The sequence below is a fragment of the Sapajus apella genome, unplaced genomic scaffold (assembly GCF_009761245.1).
Source record: "Sapajus apella isolate SASKATOON/1434 unplaced genomic scaffold, GSC_monkey_1.0 scaffold16, whole genome shotgun sequence".
NCBI lineage: Eukaryota > Metazoa > Chordata > Mammalia > Primates > Cebidae > Sapajus > Sapajus apella.
The window spans coordinates 20,640,164-20,666,490 of NW_022436956.1; the positions used below are offsets into that span (position 1 = coordinate 20,640,164).

At 36.8% G+C, this 26,327-nt stretch overlaps 1 long non-coding RNA gene across 5 annotated transcripts in view; it reads right to left on the reverse strand.

The window, feature by feature from the left end:
• LOC116556257 overlaps positions 1 to 26,327 on the reverse strand; it is a 120,944-nt gene that overhangs the window by 86,275 nt on the left and 8,342 nt on the right. For all 5 annotated transcript variants that reach the window (XR_004270910.1, XR_004270909.1, XR_004270913.1 and 2 more), the window contains one exon: positions 2,313 to 2,402. This is a non-coding gene — a long non-coding RNA (uncharacterized LOC116556257). The remainder of the gene's footprint in view (positions 1 to 2,312; positions 2,403 to 26,327) is intronic.

Below are 26,327 nucleotides of genomic sequence, written 5' to 3' on the forward strand. Positions count from 1 at the left end.
ATTCTGTATCCCCTCTGATTCAGTTCTTCCTCTGAGTTAGGATTTTTTGTCCCTACCACTCCACTAAAACGTTGTTGTCAAGATCATCAGTCACATCCATGCTGCTAATTCCAGTGGTCAATCTGAGTACACACCTCTCAGCAGCATTTGATAAGCACAGTTAGCCTCTCTTTCTCCCCAAAGTAGAATCTTCTCTCAGCTTCCTTAACCCACACTCTCCTAGTTACACTCACACATCACTAGGCATTAGTTTGGTCTCACTTATGTGATACTCTTCCTCTCCTCAATCACTAAAACATAGAGTATTCCATTTTTACTCAAAACCTTTCAATGGCTTCCCATTTCATTAAGAGTAAAAACTAAAAATTTTTTTTGAGACGGAGTCTAGTCCTGTCACCCAGGCTAGAGTGCAGTGGTGCGATCTCAGCTCACTGCAACCTCCACCTCTCGGGTTCAAATGATTCTCCTGCCTCAGCCTCCCAAGCAGCTGGGATTACAGGAGCCTGCTACCACGCCCAGCTAATTTTTGTATTTTTAGTAGAGATGGGATTTGACTGTGTTGGCCAGGCTGGTCTTGAACTCCTGACCTCATAATCCACCCGCCTCGGCCTCCCAAAGTCTGGAATTACAAGCATGAGCCACTGCATCCAGTCAAAAACAAAAATCTTAATTATGATCTCCAAGGTCACACATGCTCTTGCCTTTCACTACCTCTTTCTCTAACTTCATATTCTACCACTATTCTCTCTTACTCATTGCTGCCCAGCCTCACTGGCTTTCTTGCTTTAACTCAAGCAAGAGACAAGGTTTGGGGCCCAAAATCCCTATGTAAGCCTGAACCTTCAAAGAGCTACTCTCACAGGGTAGGCTGGAAAAATATACCCACTTATAAAGAAAGTATGATAAAGATGCTTATCTATTTTGGCCAAGATTCTGATAAAGAAGGACAAAAAAAGTCTGCCTTGATAAAGATATGAAGTTCTAATCTATACTGCATGTCCACTTTAGGAAACCCCAATCCAATAGCTAAATAAGTGAATAAACAAGTAAGCTGAGTATAATAATTCTCCAAGGGAAACCTAAGCAAATCAAACTCTTTCTGAATTCACACAAAAAAAATAAACCACATAAGTTTTTCACAGGTAATGTCCTACCAATCATAAGATCACAATCTAGAATTACATAAGAACACAAGAAAACCATCTACCATAAGCAAAAATAGAAGGATTTGAAAGAATTAGATCTCTAAGAAATTCATTAGAGAATCATCATTGAAGACTACGAGCATTTCAAATTACAATATTGAATCAAATATACATGAAAGAAAAAACTGAGAAAAACACCATATAGGTTGGCAAAAGTACTAAACAATACTTCCAGATATGAAAAATATAGTCATTAAATTAGCAAATAACAGTAATATTATAAAGTCCCAAATCTTATAAAGTCCCAAATCTTATAAATTCTTTGGCTGGGTCAAGCAGCAGATTAGAAAAAGATGAAGATAGAAATAGTGAAACTGACAGTAGACCTGAAGAAATTACTCTGAATATAATGCAAAGATGATAGAAATACAAGATAGAAAGAGAGAGACATAAAGTATATAATGAGAAAGTCTAGAATGAGCCTTTTTGGGGGAAGTGGAGAGAATAATTTGAAAAGATAATTAAGAATTTTCTAGAAGAAAGATGTGAATCCTTAATTAAGATTCCCAGTGAGTCCCAAGCAGCATAAAGAAAAGTAAATCCACACCTAGGCACAGTACAGAACACCCCAAGAGATATAAAATGAGTCACAGATTTCTTGTATTCACCATAGAATGAATGCTGGTACTTTTTCCTGCGCTAGAGAACAATAAAAGAAGTCCAGTGTTTGGCTGGAAAGAACATGAACTTGACATGGGACATTTTGCTTTGGGAAATCTCTGGCTATCAAAAGTAGGTGCCAAGTAGTCTCTCATGGAAAAATCTTCTTTCATATTATTTGTCTAAGACAGGGTTTCCTAACCATTGCACTATTGACATTTTGAGCTGAATAGTTCTTTGTTGTGGGGAGCTGCTCTGTAACATGTTAGCAGCATCTCTGGTCTCTACCTACTAAATGCCAGTTAGCGCTCCTAATTGTGAAAAACAAAAACCAGATATCCTCTAGAATACAAACTCACCTCTAGTTGAGAACCACTGGTCTAAGAAAAGATGGTGATTTGTTATATATAATATCTACTGAGAAGCTACAGGGTTTTTTGTTTTTTTTTTTTTTAATGTTCTCACTAATACATGGAGATACTAAGTTTCTTCCAAAGCCCTTCTTACCTCCAAGGCCCTTCTCTCTGGTCTTGAGCTACAGTGCACTTCATTTGACAGCTCTCTTGGCCTTCTTGGAGATTTTCTGATCCATTAGCCCTGGAATAAATAAGACATTGACTTTCATAGTCCCAAAGATTCCTCCCTGAATCTTTAAGTCACTACATTTGAACAGCAGCAGACAAGTCATTCAGAATTCAATGGTTTTTGTAACTTGTAAAATATCTTAAATATACTATAATAACCATAAATATTGTATTCTCTCAAGTCAAAAAGAGGGTCATTCAAAGATAACCTGTGATTTGTGGTGATTTCGATGCTTGAGAGAAAAACAGGCTAATTGTTTCTTCTCCTCTCTTGAAGGTTGTTTCTGTATATTGAAATAATGAAAAGCTTTAAATCCACTGAGGGCTTAGAGAGTAACCCTAAGTTTGTTCTTTGCTGTAAGGGGTAGTGCTTAGAGCAATGGCTTCCAAATTGACTGGAGGTCTCAGAATCACCTGGAAGAGCTTTTTAAAAACAGAAACTCTCCAGTTTCTACACCGAAAATTAGGTCTGGGGTGGGCTTCTATATTCTTTTTAAAAACTCCCCATGTATACTGCCAGGTTTCAGAACTACTTTAAAAAATGGACATGCCTACGCCGGTGAATAACTAATCAGCTTCATTACTGACATGGCCCTAAAATAATGGTTTTCTGTGTCATAAGTTACAGGTTTTTTTTTTTTTTTTTTTTTTTAGAGTTGTTGTTAAAGATGTCAGCATATTCCTAAATAATTCATGGGTCAAAGAGAGTATTAAATATAGAAACTTCAAACTGCAAGTATAGAAACAGAATAGAAAGTCCACAAAAAGATCCATAAAATACGCTCAATTGATTTTCAACAAAGCCACCAAAATAATTCCATAGGGAATGGACAGTCTTTTCTACAAATGGTGTTGAAACAACTGAACAATTGGATAACCAAATGGGAAAAAAATAAATCTTGACCTCTCCTTCATACCACTTCATACCAAACACAAAAATTAATTTGGGACGAATGATGGGATGAAGCGCAAAGCTAAAACTATAAAGCTGTGAGAAGAAAACACAAATTTACAATAGTCGGGTAGGTAACGATTTCTTAAGTAAAAAACAAAGAGCAATAACCATAGAAGAAAAAGTAATAAAAATGAGCTGCATTAAAACTAAAATCTATTCCTCAAAAGACACTGTAAAAAAAAACTAGAAGAAAATATTTACAATACATAAATCTGACAACTTATATCCAGAATATGTAAAGAACGCTTACAACTCAAATAACAAAGAAAACAGGCGGGGCGCGGTGGCTCAAGCCTGTAATCCCAGCACTTTGGGAGGCCGAGGCGGGTGGATCACGAGGTCAAGAGTTCGAGACCATCCTGGTCAACATGGTGAAACCCCGTCTCTACTAAAAATACAAAACATTAGCTGGGTATGGTGGCGCGTGCCTGTAATCCCAGCTACTCAGGAGGTTGAGGCAGGAGAATTGCCTGAACCCAGGAGGCGGAGGTTGTGGTGAGATCGGGCCATTGCACTCCAGCCTGGGTAACAAGAGTGAAACTCTGTCTCAAAAAAAGAAAAAAAAAGAAAACAGACAACCCATTTTTGTAATGGACAAAAGACTGAACCTTTCACCCCACAAAAGTATATGAATGGCCAATTAGCACATAAAAAGATGTTCAATATCATTATTCATCAAGGAAATACAAATTAAAAACACATGATTTGCTACTTTGTACCCAATAAAGTTGCTAAAACCTAAAAGACTGACAATACCAATTATGAACAATAATGTGGAATAACTGGAAGTCTCATGCATTTCTGCACAGAATATACTATGGTACAAACAGTAGAAAACAGTTTGGCAGTTGCTGATACAATTAACCATACCCCTTGCCCCAGAAATTCCACTAAATATGTACCCCCCGAAAATGAAAACATCCACAGAAAGATGATCTTTAAAGGAATTTCTATAGAAGCTTTATGCATAATAGCCAAAAACTGGAAACAACCCAAAAGTTCATCTAGAGACAGGATAACAAATTATGGTACAGTCATACCATGGAATTCTACTCAGCAATTAAAAGAAAAATGAATGAACTACTGATATAAGCAACACTATGGATTAATCCAATTATCAATATGCTCAGGGAAAGAATGCAGACACAAAAGAGCACACTGTAAGATTTCATATACACAAAGCCCAATAATCATGAAATGAATCTGTGGGGACAGAAATCAGCAGCAGTTGTCCATGAGGAGTGGGAAGTGACTGAAAGGTGACATGAAAACATTTGGGGTAGTGAAAGAGTTCTGTGTCTTGGGTGGTGTGTTGGTTACACCGACATACGTATTTGCCAAAACTCATCAAATTGTACAACTAACGTGCATTTCACTCAGTATAAATTTTACTTCATTAAAAAATTCATCTAATTGTACCCTTATATTTTATTGCTTTGATTTACTTATACTTACTTATTGATTTATTTATACTTATTTATTACAAAAGCTTAAAAATGCAGTTATAGGCTATTAAATCCTCAAATACAGCAAAATCTACAAATCGAAATTAATATGAGGACAAATATATTCAGAAGGAATTTTATAGCCTTAAATACATTTATTTTTTAAAATAGAAAATAAAAATAGCTTTGAAAAATGGCAAAAAACAAGACAAGAAACCTAAGAGATCAAGAGAAATTATAAGAAAACAAAAAAAGATTTGATAAATACATCTAAGAGCTAATTTCTTTGCAAATATCAATAAAATGGACAAACCTCTTGCAGATTTAAACAACAGAAACATTTAAATCATTAAAAGCAAGAATTAGGCTTTATTCACAGATATAAAAGTATTTTTATAGGCCGGGCATGGTAGCTCACGCCTATAATCCCAGCACTTTGGGAGGCCAAGGTGGGTGGATCACGAGGTCAAGAGATCGAGACCATCTTGGCCAAATGGTGAAACCCCGTCCTACTAAAAATACAAAAATTAGCCGGGCATGGGGGTGCATCTTTGTAGTCCCAGCTACGCGGGAGGCTGAGGCAGAATTGCTTGAACTCAGGAGGCGGAGGTTGTGGTGAGCCGAGATCAAGGCATTGCACTCCAGCCTGGGTAACAAGAGCAAAACTGTCTCAAAAAAAAAGTATGTTATAATGGCATAAGAAATTTAAACACAGTAACCTAAGCTAAAAATTCTAAAACTAAGGATGAGACACATGATTTTCTAAAAACATATAAACTTCCAAAAATGACTTGAGAAAATAGTTCATCTGGATATCAATAATCATGGGAGAAATTGAAATTTTTGCCTACGAACTCCAAAAGCTGATTTATGTCCAGACAATTTTACAAGCGAGTCCTACTGAAGCTTCAAGGAAAGATAATTAACATGCAATTTAAGTTGTTCCAGAGCAGAGAAAAAGATGGCAAACTTCCAATTCATTTTCCCAAACCACCAATACTCTAATACCAAAGCCCACACACAAATACAGCACAAAAAAGGAAATCAAAAACTAATCTCACTATTAATATAAATAACATGCTAATCCACTAGCATGTTAAATACACTAGTCAATTAGTCACATCAATACCTCTGAAGATTAAAAATAATTATTTTAATAATTGCAAAGATTAAAAATAATTAAAATGAATGCAATATTAAAATAAATATAAAAGCCTCCTGAAAATAGAAGAAAATTTTCTTAATGTAATAGAGAATAGTTACCACATATTGATAGCCAATGTTATGGTTAATGATAAAATATAGGGTGCATTGTCATTAAATTCAGGAAGAACAGTTACTGTTTTGCATTTTTCTGTAAGTTATAGCCAATGTAATAAAGGACAATTTTTTAACTGATAATTTATTTTTTAATTATCATGGATATATAATAGTTGTACACATTTATGTAGTACATGTGATATACTGATACAAGTATACAATGTGTAATGATCAAATCAGGATAATTGAGATATCTATCACCTCAAGCATTTATCATTCCTTTGTGTTAGAAACATTCCAAGTTCATTCTTTTAGTTGTTTTGAAATACACAATAAATTATTGTTAAATAGGGACAAACTTATCTCTATTTTCAAGTGATTCTTCTGTATATGGAAAAACCTAGGTAAATAAAATGAAAATGAACCAATAGAAGTCAGTAAGATAGTTTAAAAAGATACCAAAGTCAACAATATAGATATAGATATTGACATTGATAGATATAGACATAGATCTCAACAGTAGTCACTTCAGAAACTTAACAGGAAAAAAGCTCCATCTTCAACAATAATCAGAAACAATGCAATACATAAGAAACATCCTAATAAGAAATGCAAAACATCTTATATAATGAAAACTACCCAACTTCACTGAGCCCAAAAAAGAAAACCTGTGTATTAGTATGTTTAATAACATAAACATAGGCAATTTAAATAAAGATACCAATGAAATGCTTAAGAAGTAAACTCAATGATTTCAATGTTCGTTTGAAAGAATAAACAAGTTATAACTGACAAATTATTTTAAAAGACGCTTAATAGCATAATAAAAGATATATCTTTGTGTTTTACCAAATACAGTTATGCATTGCTTAATGACAAGGATATATTCTGAGAAATGCATTATTAAGCAATTTTGCTGTGGCACAAGAGTGTACTTACACAAATGTAGATGGCATAGCCTACCACACACCTAAGCTATATGATATTGCCTATTGCTCCTAGGCTACAAACCTGTACAGTATTTATTGTATTGAATACTATAGGTAATTGTAACACAATAATAAATATTTTTGTATTTAAACCTATTTAAATGTAGAAAAAGTACAGTAAAAAACATACTATAAAAGATAAACAATGGTACACCTGTATAGAGTACTCACCATAAATGGAGCTTACAGGACTGGAAGTTGCTCTGACAGAGTCAGTGAGTAAATGCGAAGGCCTAGGACATTACTGTACGCTATTATAGCGTTTATAAACATTTGCACTTGCTGTACAAAAATACTTTAAAGAGCTTTTTTCTAATTTTAAATTTTGCTAAAAATTAAGACACAAACACACACATTACTCTAGGCCTACACAGGGTCAGGATCATCAGTATCACTGTCTGCCACCTTCGCATGCTGTCTGACTGTGAGGTGTGCAGAGGCAGAAACATGGGGGGAGTGCTTGTGTCACCTCTCTCCCAGCCCCTGGCTGTCATCTCCTGGGATAACAATGCCCTCTTCCGGAATACCTCCTGCAGAACCTACTTGAGGCTGTTTTAGTAAGTAGAAAAAGTATATTCTGAAGTAACGATAAGAAGTATCATATAGTAAATACATACACCAGCAACATAATGATTTATTATCGTTATCAATAATGTACCACACATAACTGTATATGCTATACTTTCATATGACTGGTAGCACAGGAGGTTTGTTTACATCAGCATCAGCACAAAGACATAAGTAACATTACACTGCAATGTTAAGACAGCTACGACATCACTAGGCTATAGGAATTTTTCCACTCCATTATAATCTTATGAGACCGCCATCGTATTTATGGTCCATTGTTCATCAAAACATCACTGTGCAGTAGGTCAATACCAAAATGTACTATAAAGACACACATACTAGAACAATTGGGTATTGTAACAGGGATAGAAAATCAAGAATCAGGACCAATTATATATAACAATTACTTCTCTGATAAAAAGGAAAAAAAAAAAACATTGAGGAGGCGAAACAAAATAGCCAAATGGAAGCCTCCTGTGATCCTCCCCCTGCAGGAACAGCAGATTGAACCAAAAATCAGGTGAGGGATCACAGTACCTGGTTTTAACATCATATTAAGGAAAGAGAAACTGAAGAGGGTAGGAAAGACAATCTTGAACTGTCTATGCCACCCCTTTCCTAGCAGCAGTGGTATGGCATGGAGAGAAAAATATATGTACTTGGGGGAGGGAGAGCACAGTGATTGTGGGACATTGCATTGGAACTAAGTCCTGCCTTGTCACAGAGGAAAGCAACATGGGACAGAACTCAGGTGGCACCCACAGAGGGAGCATTTAGACCAGCCCGAACAAGAGGTAAATTGTCCATCCCAGAAGTCAGAACCTGAGTTCCAGCAAGACCCACCATCATGGGCTAAAAAGCTCTGGGGTTCTAAATTAACTTGAAAGGCAGTCTAGGCCACAAGGATTGCAACTCCTGGGCAATTCCTGGTGCTATGTTGGGCTTAGCACCAGCTGATTTAAGGTGCATGACCAAGTGAGATACCAGCTGCTGTGGCCAGGGGAGTGCTCGTGTTCTCTCTCTCCAAACCCCAGGCAGTGCAGCTTGCAGCTCCAGCAGACTTCTTCCTTGTACTCAAGGAGAAGGAGGGAAGAGTAAAAACTTTGTCTTGCAACTTGGAAACCAGATGAGCCACAGTAGGATAGGGCACCAGGCAGAGTCCTACAGCCCCCATTCCAGGCCCCAGCTCCCAGACACTTCTAAACACACCCTGGGGAAGAAGGGAACCCCTTGTGTTAAAGTGAAAAACCTAGTCCTGCTGAAATTAATTGCCTGCTAACTAAAGAGCCCTTGGGCCCTGAATAAGCTAATAGTAGCCAGGCAGTACTCACTTCAGGCCTTGGGTGAGACTCAGAGCTATGCTGGCTTCAGAGGTGACCTAGCACATTCTCAGCTGTGGTAGCTCTAAGAAGCAACTGCTTCCGCTTGAGGAAAGAAGGAAAAGTAAAGCGGACTTTGTCTTGCAGCTTGGGTACCAACTTGGCCACAGTGGGGCAGAGCACCGAGTGGGCTCCTGGGGTAGGGGTGGCCACGAGGAGAGACCCTTCTGCTTGAGGAAAGAGTAGAGAAAACGTTTGTCTTGTGGCTTGGGTCCAGTTCAGCCACAGTAAAATACAGCACTAGGTGGATGCCTGAAGTTCTCAACTACAGGCCCCAGCCCCTGAATGACATCTCTGGACCCACCAGCAGCCAGAGAAAACTCACTGCCCTGTAAGGAAGAAAATAAGCCTGGCTGGATTTCCCACCCGCTGGTTGTGGAAGCTCTTGAGCCTTGAGTAAACACAGGAAGTAGCCAGGCAGTGGTCACTGCAGGCCTTGGGTGAGACCCAGTGTTGTGCCACCTTCAGGTCTGACCCAGCACTGTCCCACTGGTGGTCACCATGGGGGTGCTTATGTCACCCCTTCCCCAGCTCCAGGCAGCTCACCACAGAGACAGGGATTTTTGTTCATTGGGTAAAAGTAAAGGTAGAAAGCAAAAATGTATGCCTGGCAATCCAGATAATTCTCCCAGATCTCACCCAAAACCACCAAGGTGGTACCTCTGAGTCTACAACAGCCACAGTATTACTGGACTTAGGGTGTGCCCTAAAGCTGATATGGCTGCAGTGACCAAAGACTTAGATCACAACACGCAAGTCCCTTTGAGTACCTGGAAAGCCTTCCCAGGAAGTACAGGTGCAAACAAGCCCAGACCATGAAGACTGCAATAAATACCTAACTCTTCAATGCCCAGACACTGAAGAACATCCGCATGCATCAAGAACATTCAGGAAAATATTAACTTACTAAATGAACTAAATACACCAGTAACAGATCCCAGAGAGGAAGAGATATGTGACCTTTCTGACAGAGAATTCAAAATAGCTGTTTTAAGGAAGCTCAACAAAATCCAAGAAAACAGAGAAGAAAGTCAGAATCATATCAGATAAATTTAACAAAGAGATTGAAACAATTTAAAAGAACATAGCAGAAATTCTGGTGCTGAATAGGAAATTGATCTATTGAAGAATGATGCATCATAGTCTCTCAGTAGCAAAGTGATCAAGCAGAAGAAAGAATTAGTAAGTTCAAATACAGGCTATTTGAAAATACACAGTCGCAGGAGACAAAAATAAAAAAATAAAACAGAAGGAAGATCTAGAAAATAGTCTCAAAAGAGCAAATCTAAGAGGTATTTGCCTTAAAGAGGAGGCGGATAAAGAAATAGGGGTAGAAAGTTTATTCAAAAGGATAATAACAAAGAACTTCCCAAACCTAGGGAATATATCAATATTCAAGTACAAGGAGGTTATAAGAAACCAAGCAAATTTGGTATCTTTGGTATCTTCACCAAGCAGTCAAAGACGACTACCTCAAGGCATTTAATAATCAAACTCCCAAAAGTCAAGGATTAAAAAATGATCCTAAAAGCAGCACAAGAAAAGAAACAAATAACATTATAGAGCTTTAATATGTCTGGCAACAGACTTCTCAGTGGAAACCTTACAAGCCAAGAGTAAGTGGCATGACATATTCAAAATGCTGAAGGAAAAAACTTTTACCATAGAATAGTATATCCAGAAAAAATATCCTTCAACTATGAAGGAGAAACTAAGACTTTTCCAAACAAAAGCTGAAGGATTTTTATCTACACCCAACCTGCCCTATAAGAAATAATAGAGTTCTTCAGTCTGAAAAATGGAAGGTAAATCAGCCATATGAAATCATTTTAAGGTATTCACTAATAATAGTAAATACACAGAAAAATACAGAATATTATAACACTGTAATTGTAGTGTGATTAAAAAGACAAAATGATGAACCAATAAAAATAATAACCACTTTTCAAGACATAGACAGTATAAGATAAAATAAAACAATAAGAAGTTAAAAAGCAAGGAGATAAAGTGTAGTGCTCACATTCATTTACTCTTTGCTTGTTATTTTGCTATTTGCACAACCAGTGTTAAGTTGTCATCAGTTTAAAATAATGGGCTATATTATATGAACGCATTACAGTAACGAATCAAAAAACATACAACAGATACACAAAAAATCAAAAGCAAGAACTTAAAACATACCACCTGAGAAAATCACCTTCACTGAAAGGAAGACAAAGAGAAGGGAAAGAGGGAAGAGGAGATCAGAAAACAAATAACAAAATGGCAGGATTAAGCTCTTGCTTATCAATAATAACATTGAATGTAAATGGACTAAAATTCTTCAATCAAAAGGAATAAAGTGGCTGAAAGGATAGAAATAAAAAGACCAAATAATCTGTTGGTTATAAGAAACACACTTCACCATAAGACATACATAGACTGAAAATAAAGCGATGGAAAAGGACCTTTCGTGCTAATAGAAACTAAAAAAAGTTTATAGGTATAGCATGAGTAGCTATACTTAGACAAAATAAATTTCAAGACAAAAACTGTAAAAAGCAACAAAGAAGGGCATTATATAATAATAAAGTGGTCAATTCAGAAAGAGGATAAAACAATTGTGAATATACATGTACTCAACATTGGAGCACCCAGATATGTATAACAAATATTATTAGAACGAAAGGGAGCAATAGATCCCAATACAATAATAGTTGGAAAATTTAACACCTCAATTTCAGCATTAGACAGATCATCCAGACAGAAAATCAACAAAGAAACATTGGAACCTAATCTGCACTACAGATCAAATTGACCTAATAGATATTTAGATAACATTTCATCCAATGCCTGCAGAATACACATTCTTCTCAGCACATGAATAATTCTCAAGGATAGACCATATATTAGGCCACAAAAACATCTTTAAAGACTTTTTTAAAACTGAAATTATATCAAGTATCTTTCTGAAAACAATGGAATAAAACTACAAATAATAACAACAGGGATTTTTGGAAACTATACAAATACATGAAAATTAAACAATACACTCTTAAATAACAAATATCAGAGCAGAAATAAATAAAATTGAAACAAAAAAATACAAAATATCAACAAAATGGAAAGTTGATGTTTTTAAAAGATAAACAAAATTGACAAAGCTTTAGCTCAACTAACCAAGAAGGAAAGAGAGAAGACCCAAATAAATAAATCAAAGAAGGAGACATTGTAACCAAAACTACACAAATTCAAAGGATCATTAGAGGCTACTATCAGCAACTACATGCCAATAAGTTGGAAAACCTAGAAGTAACTAATAAATTCCAAGACACATAAAACCTGCCAATATTAAGCCATGAAGAAATCCAAAACCTGAACAGGCCAATAGCAAGTAACAAGATTAAAGCCATAATAAAAAGTCTCCCAGCAAAGAAAAGCCTAAGACCTGATTGCTTCATTTGTGAATTCTCCCAAATGCTTAAAGAACAAATAGCAATCTTACTCATACTATTCCAAAAACTAGCAAATCAAATTCGGCAACACATTAAACAATCATTCATCATGACCAAGTGAGATTTATCCCAGGCATGCAGGGATGGCTCAGCGTACACAAATCAATGTGATACATCATATCACATATAAAACCATACTTCAATTAATGCTGAAAAAGCATTTGATAAAATTCAACATCTCTTCATGATAAAAACCCTAAAAAACCTGGGTATAGAAGGAACAGACCTCAACACAATAAAAGTAATGTGCCACAGACCCATAGCTAGTATCATACTGAATGGAGAAAATCTAAAAAACCTTTTCTCTAAGATCTGGAACAAGACAAGGCATGCCCAGTTTTATCACTGTTGTTCAACATAGGATGGGAAGTTCTAGCTAGAACAACCAGAAGAGAGAAACAAGCTAGAAAGGAAATTTTATAGCAATTAGAAAGGAAGAAGTCAAAGTATATTGTTGAAGATGGCTGATCACTAGCAGCTCAGGATTGTAGCTCCCAGTGAAAGCGCAGAGAACGAGAGGACGCCACACTTTCAGACAAATTTTTGTTGCTCACGGATCAGGAGATTCCCAGCGGAGAAGCCCCATGGGTCGCCAGCGCGACCGGCATGGTCTTGTGGCCGGCATGGCGGTTTTGCAGGCTCCTCGGTGCGGAGGTTCTTGGTGTAGAGTCAGAAAAGCACCATCAATCTTAACGCCGCTGTTTTAGCTGGCGCAGTGGGTTGCTCAGATTCCAGCACTGGGAATCAACAAGTTGGATGTTCACTCAGAAACCCAATTAGAAAGTTGGTAATTACAAAGACGACTGATGGATAAATTTATAACGAAGGGAAGAAACCAGCCTAAAAAGGCTGAGAATACCCAAAATCAGAACGCCTCTCCCTCTGCAGGGGATCACAGTTCCTCATCAGCAACGGAACAAGGCCTGATGGAGAACGAGTGTGTTCCATTAACAGAAGTAGGCTTCAAAAGGTGGATGATAAGAAACTTCTGTGAGTTAAAAGAACTTGTTCTAACCCAATGCAAAGAAACTAAGAACTTCGAAAAAAGGTTTGACGAAATGCTAATGAGAATAGATAATTTAGAGAGGAATATAAATGAATTAATGTAGCTGAAAAACACACACGAGAACTTCGCAAAGTATGCACAAGTTTTAACAGCCAAATTGATCATGCAGAAGAAAGGATATCAGAGGTCGAAGACCAACTTAATGAAATAAAACAAGAAGACAAGACTAGAGAAAAAAGGATTAAAAGGAATGAGCAAAGTCTCCAAGAAATATGGGACTATGTGAAAAGACCTAATCTATGTTTGATAGGTTTACCTGAATGTGATGGAGAGAATGAATCCAAGCTGGAAAATACACTTCAGGATATTATTCAGGAAAACTTTCCCAACCTAGCAAGGCAGGACAATATTCAACTCCAGGTAATACAGAGAACACCACAAAGATATTCCTTAAGAAGACCAACTTCAAAGCAATAATCGTCAGATTCACCAGGGTTGAAATGAAGGAGAAAATACTAAGGGCAGCCGGAGAGAAAGGTCAGGTTACCCACAACGGGAAGCCTATCTGACTCATAGCAGATCTCTCAGCAGAAACCCTACAAGCCAGAAGAGAGTGTGGGCCAATATTCAACATTCTTAAAGAAAAGAACTTTCAACCCAGAATTTCACATCCAGCCAAACTAAGTTTCATAAGCGAAGGAAAAATAAAATCTTTTGTGAACAAGCAAGTACTCAGAGATTTTATCACCACCAGGCCTGCTTTACAAGAGCTTCTGAAAGAACCACTACACATAGAAAGGAACAACCAGTATCAGCCTTTCTAAAAATATACCAAAAGTAAAAAGCATCAACATAATGAAGAATTTACATCAACTAATGGGCAAAACAGCCAGCTAACATCAAATGGCAGTATTAAACTCACATATATTATTATTAATCCTAAATTTAAATTGACTAAATCCCCCAATCAAAAGACACAGACAGGCAAATTGGATAAAAAGCCAAAACCCATCAGTATGCTGCATCCAGACCCATCTCACATGCAAGGATACACAAAGACTCAAAACAAAGGGATGGAGAAAGATTTACCAACCAAATGGAGAGCAAAAATAAATAAATAAATAAAAAGCAGGAGTTGCAATTCTTGCCTCTGATAAAACAGTCTTTAAAGCAACAAAGATCAAAAGAGGCAAAGAAGGACATTACGTAATGATAAACGGATCAATGCAACAAGAACAACTAACGATCCTAAATATATACGCACCCAATACAGGAACACTCAGATACATAAGACTTATAAAGAGACTTAGACTCCCACACAATAATAGTGGGAGACTTCAACATCAATATTAGACAGATCAATTAGACAGAAAATTAACAAAGATATCCAGGACTTGAACTCAGATCCGGAACAAGTAAACTTAATAAACATTTATAGAACTCTCCATTTTAAATGCACAAAGTATACACTCTTATCAGTACCACATCACACCCACTTACAGGTTTAAATGAAATATTGGTTGGCTGCTTGTTTGTTATTTTCTTACCTCATTTTTTTCATGTTTCCATCATTAAACACAATTATAGGCATACCCATTTTTAGACTGCATTCTAGCCCAGGCAATAAAGCAACATTCTTGTTCTCTCTCCCTCTTCCTCTTTCTTCCTCTTTTTCATTCTTTTTTTTTAATTAACTTTTTTTTTTTTTTTTTTTTTTTTTTTTTTTTTTTTTAAAGTATATTGTTGACTTTAATTATCTCAGAAAAATATGGAATAATATAGTAATAAACAATGTATTGTATATAGATTAATCTGGGGATTTGGAGGACTGAGTATATACCACATATAGATTGAAATGGCATCATATGCCATGTAATATATATATACTGCTTTCATAAGCTATTATGTTTCTTGAATTTTTTCTAAAATAAATGAGTGCTTTATCTTAATAATGTTTATGTTTTGCTTCTAACTAGTAGAGAGGGTGTTAGATTGCTATTTAAAAGCAAAAAAATAATAGCAGATTAACATTTTATGGTTGTAAATTTTTTATTCTCAAGAAATATAAAAAAGCAATTTCAAATGTAATCAGTCTTCCCTTTTCTCTTTTTTTAGAACTAGAGCTGGTTTCAAAGTTGACAAAGACAACTTGATATGTTGACGTGATGTACATAATTTTAATGATATGATTACAATATGTAGTACAGTGAAAGTCACTTTGCTGTCTATTTGCAGAATTATTATTAATTTGTAATTCAGCATCATCAGTACTTATACTGTCTATCTTCAACCTAGTATTCATTCTGGAAATAAATTAAACAAATTAAAATGAAAGCATTACAGCTAACCAATATGGTAAAATCTGACACAGGTAATGAAACCATTCAGATACATTGTTTGGTGAGTCATTAGCAAGTTCATTTGAAGTCAATAACCCCTTATATGAGCCCACTTAAAAATAAAAAAAGAAGAAGGAAAAAAAAGGAAGGAAGAAGTCAAATTATCCTTGTTTGCAGATGACATGAGCTTGTATTTGGAAAAACCTAAAGACTCCATCAAATAACTATTAGAACTGATAAAAAAAAATTTCAGTAAACTTACAAAAATCAGGAGCATCTCTATATATCAACAATGAACAATCTGGAAAAAAAAAAAACAAAGTAATTCAATTTATAATAGTTGTAAATAAAATTAAATACCTAGGAATAAATTTAACTAAAGAAGTGAAAGCTCTCTATGATGAAAACTATAAAACACTGATGCAAGAAATTTTTTCCATAAAAAAAGAAAAGATATTCCATATTCATGGATTGGTAGAATCAATATTGTTAAAATGTCCATACCACTCAAAGCAATCTTCAGACTCAATGCAATTTCTATCAAAATACCAACAACATTCTTCACGGAAATAGAAAAAACAATCCTAAAATTTATATAGAACCACAAAAAAGACCCAGAATAGCCAAAACTATCATGAGCAAAAAGAACAGAACTGGAGAAATCACACTGCCTAACTTCAAGTTGTGCTACTGAGCTATTGTAAACAAGACAGCATAGTACTGGCAGAACAAGGAACACAAAAACCAACAGAACAGAATAGAGAACCCAGAAACAAATCTATACATCTACAATAATCTCATTTTTGACAAAGTCACCAAAAACATACACTGGGGAAAAGGCAGTTTCTTCAAAAAATGATGCTAAGAAAACTGGATATCTCTCACCATATCTCTCTCATCATAAACAGCATCAAATTAAAATGGATTAAACACTTAAATCTAAGACCTCAAAGTATGAAACTACTAGAAGAAAATATTGGGGAACTCTCCAGGACATTGGGGTAGTCAAGGATTTCTTGAGTAATACCCTATAATCACAGGCAACCAAAGCAAAAATGGACAAATGGGATCATATCAAGTTACAAAGCTTCTGTACAGCAAAGGAAACAATCCACAAAATGAAGAGACAACTCACAGAATGGAAGAAAATATATGCAACCTACTCATCCAACAAGGGATTAATAACCAGAATATATAAGGAGCTCAAACAACTATATAGGAAAATACATAATAATCCAACTTAAAAATGGGCAAAAGATTTAGACATTTCTACAAAGAAGACATACAAATGGCAAACAGTATATGAAAACGTGCTCAACTTCATTGATCATCAGAGAAATGCAAATCTAAACTACAATGAGATATGATCTTACCCCAGTTATAATAAAATGGCTTTTATCCAAAAGACAGGAAATAACAAATGCTGGTGAGAATGTGGAGAAAAAGGAACCCTTGTACACTGTTGGTGGGAATGTAAATTAGCATAACCACTATGAAGAACAGTTTGGCAGTTCCTCAAAAAACCAAAAATAGAACTATCATACAACTCAGCAATTCCACTGCTAAGTATATACCCCCCAAAAAGGAAATCAGTACATTAAAGATATATCTGCACTCCTATGTTTATTGAAGCACAATAGCCAAAAGTTAGGATCAACCTAAGTATCCATCAACAGATGAATGAATAAAGAAAATGTAGTACATATACACAATGGAGTACAATTAAGCCACAAAAAAGAAGAAACCTAGGAAAAATCATTTAGGACATAGGTATAGGCAAGGTCTTCATGACTAAAACACCAAAAGCATTGGCAACAAAAGCCAAATTAGACAAATGGGATCTAATTAAACTCCAAAGCTTCTGTACAGCAAAAGAAACAATCATTAGAGTGAACCAGCAACCAACAGAATGGGAAAAAATTTTTGCAATCTACCCATCTGACAAAGGGCTGACATCCAGAATCTACAAAGAACTAAAACAGATTTACAAGAAAAAAAAAAAAACCCATTAAAAAAATGGGCAAAGGACATGAACAGACATTTTTCAAAACAAGACATAAATGAGGCCAATAAACATGTGAAAAATGCTCATCATCACTGGTCATTAGAGAAATGCAAATCAAAATCACATTGAGTTACCATTTCATTTCAGTTAGAATGGTGACCATTAAAAAATCTGGAGACAACAGATGCTGGAGAGGATGTGGAGAAATAGGAACACTTTTACACTGCTGGTGGGAGTGTAAATTAGTTCAACCATTGTGGAAGACAGTGTAGCCATTCCTCAAGGACCTAGAAATAGAAATTCCATTTGACCCAGCAATCCCATTACTGGGTACATATCCAAAGGATTATAAATTGTTCTATTATAAAGACACATGTACACGTATGTTCACTGCAGCACTGTTTACAATAGCAAAGACCTGGAACCAACTCAAATGCTCATCAATGATAGACTGGACAAAGAAAATATGGCATATATATACCATGGAATACTACGCAGCCATAAAAGATGATGAGTTCATGTCCTTTGTATGGACATGGATGAATCTGGAAACCATCATTCTCAGCAAACTGATACAAGAACAGAAAATCAAACACCGCACGTTCTCACTCATAGGTGGGTGTTGAACTATGAGAACACATGGACACAGGAGGGGAGCATCACATACTGGGGTCTGTTAGAAAGGATGAGGGCAGGGACAGTGGGGATAGGGAGGTTGGGGAGGGATAACATGGGGAGAAATGCCACATATATGTGACGGGGGATAGAGGTAGCAAACCACATTGCCATGTATGTACCTATGCAACAATCCTGCATGTTCTGCACATGTACCACAGAGCCTAAAGTGCAACAAAATATACATTAAGAAAAAAAAAAGAACAGCCACCATGTGTTTAGTACTAAGATATACCAGGCACTGGGCTTAAGGCCTTGCATTTATACAACAATCTCCTGGTGCAGGTGCTATCATTATCTTTGGATGAAAGAACAAACTGTGCTTTAGAAAACTTATGTATATTTGATCAAGATTAGACAGCAAATAAGTGACAGAACTAAGATTTGAACCCAATGCCAGAATCCTCTCACTCTAACCGTTACATAATATAACCTATATGTTATTATTATACTCATTTTTCAGATGTTTAAAGAGTTCAAATGAGTAACCCCACCAGAGAGTGGCAGAACTGGGATTTAAACCAAAGCAGTCTGGCTCAAGATACATCAGTTGCTATTTCTTAAACAGCTTAGGCATTTTAACAAATCTATTTATTGAAATTGTAAACTCTTACTCTTGCTTTCATAACTTATGTTTATAAGGAATATAAAAACTATAGACTAGGGTAGTAGTAAATGAAAAATGGCAAGATTTCCTAAGTAGAAACTTTCTGAATAACAAGCTCTAGGAAGTGAAGGAGGAATAAAGTTACCAGTAGCTGGATGCTGGCAGCAGTGGGAAGAACCTAATTGTTGTAATCCAATGATGAGAAATTAACAACTGGCTGAAAAAATCTCTGTGGGTTGTACATTCTCAGATCTCTCAAGGCAACCACACCTCCTACTGGAATAAAGCTTCTTATGGAATAACACACACACAGAGTAGAAAAGTATTGGACAACCAAAGTCTTAGTGTACTCAGATTCAAAATACAGTGGTGGAAGGCATCGGATTGACAGATTAGACAATGTAATAGTAGTTGACGGCATTATGAGGCTAAGGTGGCCATGCAAGGCCTTAATAGTTACAGCTATATTACCTAAGGTACCTTGCACCTGCTTTCAAACAGGGATGAATAACTAAAGAAACATAATTGGCTGTTATGCAGGGAGGAAGGGAGAAAGGAGATATGTAAATGTTGAAAATATAGTGAAAAATAATTAAAAATTTGCTCTAAATCCCAAATAAAAAAAATCGTGTTATGGATTGCTTTGTCTGTAAAGAGGACATTGACTAGGAATTTTTTCTGAAATTATTTCATGAGTCCTTAGGGTAACATTGAGACTAAACAGATGGTTCTAGTTGCTTACCACAGTTTGTTAAACTGCAATGCTGACAAGGCCAGTGTCTTGCATGTGGGTCCCAGGTCAGCCAGCTGCCTTGTTTTGGAGCTAACAGCTGCATTCCTAACCACAGCGTCAACGCTGAGGAGCCTATACACTGCTGTGTTTTCTATTTGGATTTATAATAAGCTGCAAATTTCTTAAGATCAAAAGATGTATGTTTTTCATCTCTGTATCCTCTCAACCTTGCATAGCTACTGACACGGTACAGGCATTCAATAAATGTGTGTGTGTCAGCCACCACTTGCTCAGGAGTGCAAATCGAGAGAGGCTTTAATCCATTTTTCAACTGAAATGTAGGAAAGATGGATTAAAGCCTCTCAATTTGTGTATGGCTATTCTTAATGGTCCCTGTGCTACGTTCCTTCAATGCTGGGGTAGAAGGAAAGCATGGCTGAATCTTTTACTACTGGTACTTGCAAATGTATAGGAAGCAAGGTGTATAAATAAAATGGTGTTGAATATTGCTTATGAGGGGTATTTGTTTTACTGGAGAGTGAAAAGTACACAATTCAGATGAAGTCCTCAGTTCCCTTTAGAAGGGAGATAGATTTCAGAAATTTGCCGACAGACAGAACTAAATGCCATCAATGACCATTTGAAAAGGAAATTAAATTACTACACTGGAGATTGCTACACTCCACCAGTAGATTTACGACCTTCCAAAGGTTTTTAAAATTACATGTCTTCTAAATTAGCTTTAAAATTCAAGTTTAATTTTATGAATTTCTTTAAATGTGTTCTTTTATGTTGTTGTTCTTAACCTGGTGTCAAGTAAGATTTTTATTTTTTATTTTTAAATTTCACTTCCTTTTTCACAAAAGAACATTAAACGTATCTGCCCTCTTCACATTTCTAAAGAAAGGGCCATCACTGCTGCTTTAATTCATCTGAGCCAGTGTACTGTTCTTTTTAGGCAACAATGCTCTAAACTGAATTAGCGCATGTGTTTTAAAACCTGACCAAAATCTGAGATGAATTCCTTCTCTGTGCCAGGCTTACTTTGAAACCTGTTAAACAGTGAGAAAGAAACTTCAGGACACCAAGAAACAAGGACCAATCAAAGCTCTCTGCTCTTCTCAGGCAGCACTAAGTAATATTCAAATATTACATCACAGTTTTAAGCCTTCTGTCAAAAGTGGACAACCTTCACCCCATCGCCCCGCACTAAGCTAAGGACTCACTTGGTCCTGAGGGTTAAACACCTAAGTTTTGTGGACACCACAGCACAAGGATTCTGCCTCCTTTTATTCATCCCCTGAGATAGAAATAAAGGGACATTGACAAATCCAATTATAACTCTGGTATCTTGTTTTAGGCAGGTCCCTCTCCGTCCCCTAGTTGAAACACTAAAACAGCAAGCAAGCATTATCTCTAGAGATTTGTCAAAGGAACGTAGCCAATGCTGCCTTCCCTTGTTGTGATAAATATAATTTATTTTCCTGAAAAGGAACATACTGTTCTGAAGTAACTTAAAATTAAAAGGTCACAAATTAATCACCCTTATTGGTTTGTTATGGTAATTGCAGAGGGATAGGATAGTGGGCTTCAGGCCCGTAAAGGGTATTTAATAAGGGTCTCCCACAACGATAAAGTGAATATTTTAACCAATGGTCACTGTATTAATTAGGATACTTTCAGTTGCCAATGACAAAAGCTTAAGTAAGCCAATTAGCTCAGGTAAGAAAGGCCATTATCACATAACTGGTAAATAAAAGATTCAAAATGACAGCTAGGCTCACCTCTCACATAGTGTCAGAGCTCATCTCTCTCCATTTTTCAACTTTGCTTCTGGTTGTATGCCAACCTTCTTCTTCAGAAAAGCCCTCACATGCAGCAGGAAAGGTGGCTGCCCAGGGACCAGATTCACGTCTTTTTAGCTTAGCAACCACAATAGGAAAGAAAGAATTTTCTCCCCAATGTTCATTTATCTGTACCAGAAAGAAATCTGTCTGGGCCATGTGGCCATCCCTGAGCCAACCACTTGGCCAGGTGCACAGAGGCATGTGTCTATCATCCTAGTGGTGGGATTATAGATAAGGCGAAGGCTAGACCATGGAATAAGAGAGGACCACTTCCCTGAGCACCACTATATTTACATACTACCCTACTTATACACTTGCAAGATTTCGCAGATATATGTCCAATACAATCACACATTTTAAAGTGCTGGATGCTTTCCTTTGCAAAAAAAAAAAAATCTATTGTTTATTTTTCATCGATATTAATTTTTTTAATTATCATGGAACTAGATTACTTAAAATCACATATCTCAAGATGCAGGGAAAACATTCACATTCAGTGGAGAAGACATGGACTCCCATTTATCACTCTGAAGAGCTTCTTAGTGAAAGATGACTTTTTTTTTTTTTTTTTTTTTTTTTGAGACAGGGTCTCACTCTGACACCCAAGCTGGAGTGCAGTGGTGTGATCTCGGCTCACTTCAGGCTTAACCTCCAGTGCTTAGGTGATTCTCCCACCTCAGTCTTTGAAGAAGCTGAGACTACAGGTGCACGCCACCATGCCTGACTAATTTTTGTATTTTTTGTAGAGAAGGAGTTTTGCCATGTTGCACAGACTGATCTCCAACTTCTGAGCTCAAGCAATCTGCCCAGCTCAGCCTCCCAAAGTGCTGAAATTACAGGTGTGAGCCACCACGTCTGGCCTAAAAGATGAATATATCCCCAAGAAATTGACCTGGTAGCAAGAGACAACCCGGTCATTGTCATCACCCTTTCCTATCAATGTTTTCATCTACAGGTCAAAAGACCATTTAAAGTCTGCTCCTGAGAAGTTCAGACACCTAAGTGAGATGGGAAACATGAGAGGTATGCATTTGGAAGAAGAGGGACTTGGTAGCTTTTGTGGCCATAATAACTATCTTATCTTAAAGGATATTTTTAAAGCTCTCAGTGTAAGTGTGACTGGTCCCTGGAATAGAACCATTATACGTAGCTATAAGAATATCCACCCTCCAGAACATGTGATTGGAAAGGATGCTGCAATGTTTTGAACATGCTTTGGCTAAATTACAAATATAGAAAATCACCAGTAACCATTCTCCATAGGCATTTACATGGATACCATAATCTCCCAGTTTTCCTTCCATCTCCCTGACTCTTCTTTTTTGGTATCTACTGCTGGCTCTTCTTCCTCTTCTTTGACCAAAACATAGTTTGACATTGCTCTGGCTTCCTTCTGGATCTTCTTGCCTTCTCCATCTAGAGGCTTTCTTTGGGTGGTGATATGGTTTGGATATGTGTCCCCTTCCAAATTTCATGTTGAAATGTGATCCCAAGTGTTGAAGATGAGGCCTAGTGGGAGGTGTTTGGGTCATGGGGATGGACTCCTCACAAATAGCTTGGAGTGCTCCCCGCAGTAATGAGTGAGTTACCTATTAGTTCACAGGAGAGACGGCTATTTTAAAAATCCTGACATCTCTCTTGCTCCTTCTCTCTCTATGTGACACATCTGCTCCCTCTTCACCTTCCACCATGATTGTAAGCTTCCTGACCCCTCACCAGAAGCAGATGCCCCCCTATGCTTCTTGTACAGCCTGTAGAACTGTGAGCCAAATAAACCTCTTTTCTTTATAAATTACTCAGACTTGAGTATTCCCTTATAGCAATGCAAAACAAACACCATGAGGTCTCATTCATTCCCCTCCAATTGCCATCTCCCAGCTATCCACTCTCAAACCTACATGCAAACTCTATACCTCTCTCCTAAGCTTCAAACCGCTATATCTAACTGCCTACCAAACATCTCTGCATGGCTGTCTCTGTGTCAAAAATATTAACTCCTTCCTACTCCTCAGCTCCAACTGCTCTTCCTCCAATGTTCACCATCTCAGGAAATGATACCACCACCCAGCCCATTACTCAAGTCTGAAAGCTGGGAGTCATCCTTGATTTCTGCTCCCTCAGCAACTCCTTCCACACAATCACAAAATCCTACTCCGCTTCTAAATATTTCTCGAATGCTTAGTAACGTAGAAGTCCCTTCTCTATATGCCCACTAGTCCAAGCTACCCTCATTCTTTGCCTAACTACTACAGCAGCTCCCTAAATCCCTTACAAACATTCTTGCCCCATTCTTCCACCAATCCATTCAAATCCAATTTTACCAATCTCTGGCCTTAAAACGTTCAAAGGTTTTATAGCCCAAGGGGTCCAAAGGAAAGTATTGGGACTATTGCATCAGAATCCTATAGAAGAGCTTGTTAAAGTATTGGCTCTTGTGCTGCACCAAACCCAAAGAATCAAAAGCTCTAGGAACAGGCTCAAGGCACTGAATTTTTAATCATAAATCCTTCTTAAGGTTTGCAGGCCCTCTGTAATTTGACCTCTTGCAGTTCCAGGTTAGGACATTTCACAATATTGTCCTACAGATGGCACTTTATGCTTTTCCATGAGTCACACTCCTGGCACTGGCTCCTGCTGGTAATACCACTGGTTAAACGGAACAAAAATTCCAGGGGGAACAGAAGCATGCCTGTCTTGTTTACCATTTGTCTCTGGCACCCAGGACAATGGGCACAACATCCGACATTTAATATTCATTGACATTGCCAGAATAAAAGAGAACTTAATTTGAAGGGCTCTCTCCTAAGCAGGGTTGGTTAAAATGCCTTCCTTTGTTGAGAGAGCAAACAAACCAAGAAACGGCCTAGATAACAATAATTGGAGTAAATTAATTAGTGGCTTGAAGGAGAAAGCTTACTTTTCAAAGCCAAATTGTATTTGGAGACTCTTCTCTAGTCTCCAGTCAGATCAAATGAACAGAAATATAATTTGGACCACATTCAAGGAGTGTCTGGTTATAAGTGCTGTAAGGGTAAATCCAAATGCAAAAAATAAAATAAAATAAAAACCTGGTGTAAAAAGAAAAAGAAAGGGAAAGAGACGTCCTCTCCCTTTTCCTAGAGCATTTCCTTTAGAAAATTTATAATTGTAAATTCTTTGAGATGTCTATAAATTTTTTCAAAAGCTAAACAAACCTTCCAGCCAGCTTTACAACCAAGGAATGTCTTTCTCAAGGACTTGGAAGCCATCTTTTTGAAATGTAAACATCAAGGAAGATAGTGCCCCTATCTCCCAGGATCCATGAGAGTTTAACTTAGGTATCTGGCTCCAAATTTTAACTACCTCCCTGTCACAGAGATATGAGAAGTATTATTATTCCTCTGGGTAAAAGCAATTACCAAACACAAATGTCCACCCTAATTACCTGGTGAATCTAGGATGAACTACGTGTGTGTGACAAATGGTGTTGCTACAACCTCTTTGTTACTTGGGGTGTTGGTGGGGGCAGTGTCAAACAACAGTCAGCAGATATAGCAGGAACTCTAGTCAACAGATATTTGGGTATGTTAAATGTTTCCGTGCAACACTGAGGGATGTGAAACTGTTTTACTAGACACCATCCCTTGTTAAGATCACTCTCATCACCAAAAGCAAAGCAATACTTATCAAGAACTTTGTCCATTTTAGCCAAAACAACTTACCATGCTCTAAGAAGAAGAAAGGGGTTCTTTTCCTTTTACATATAAGTAGATAACAAAGGTAAACCAATATTTTCATGTTCTAGAATTTTATATAAATAGAATCCTAGAGTATTTACTCCTGATCTGGGTTTATTCACTCAGCATAAGTATTTGAAGTTTCACCCATGTTGCTACACATGTCTGTAGTCCATTCCTTTTTCTTTTTCTTGCAATATCTTTATTATACTATTCATACACTTTTCCTCCCACAGAATTTCATCATTTCAGGTTTACTGTTAAGTACTCTTTCCTTTTCCTGTGGAGGATGGTGTCTTTCTTTGTACCCCTGCCATTTTATTAAGGTATAACTGACAAATTTAAATTGTACATATTTACAGTGTACATGTAATGTTTTAATATAAATATGCATTGTCAAATGATTAAATTAAGCTGATTAACATAGCCATCACCTCATATACTTTTTTTTAGTAAGGACATTGTTAACATATCTAATATTTAACAATTTTCAAGTATACAAAACATTTTTAACTATAGTCACCATCTGTACGGCAGATCTCTACCCTTTCACCAACATCTCCCCATTTGTTTTGCCCCAAGTCCTTGGCAACCATCATTCTACCCTCTGCTTCTATGAGTTTGACTTTTTGGAATCCACATCTAAGTCTATTCCTTTTCATTGCTGAATAGTACTCCATTGTATAAATATACCACAATATATTTATCTAGTCACATGTGGAAGGACATTTTGATTGTTTCTAGTTTAGGGCTATTACATAAAGCTATGATAAACCCTTATGTGCAAGTCTTTGTCCTGGAAGTAGAATGATAGAGTCATATGGTAGATTTATGTTGAATAATATAATTTAATAGCTTTAGGGGGCTTCTTTTGGTTACAAGCAATTACCTCTTCCACAACCAGCTCCTTCTCCCCAC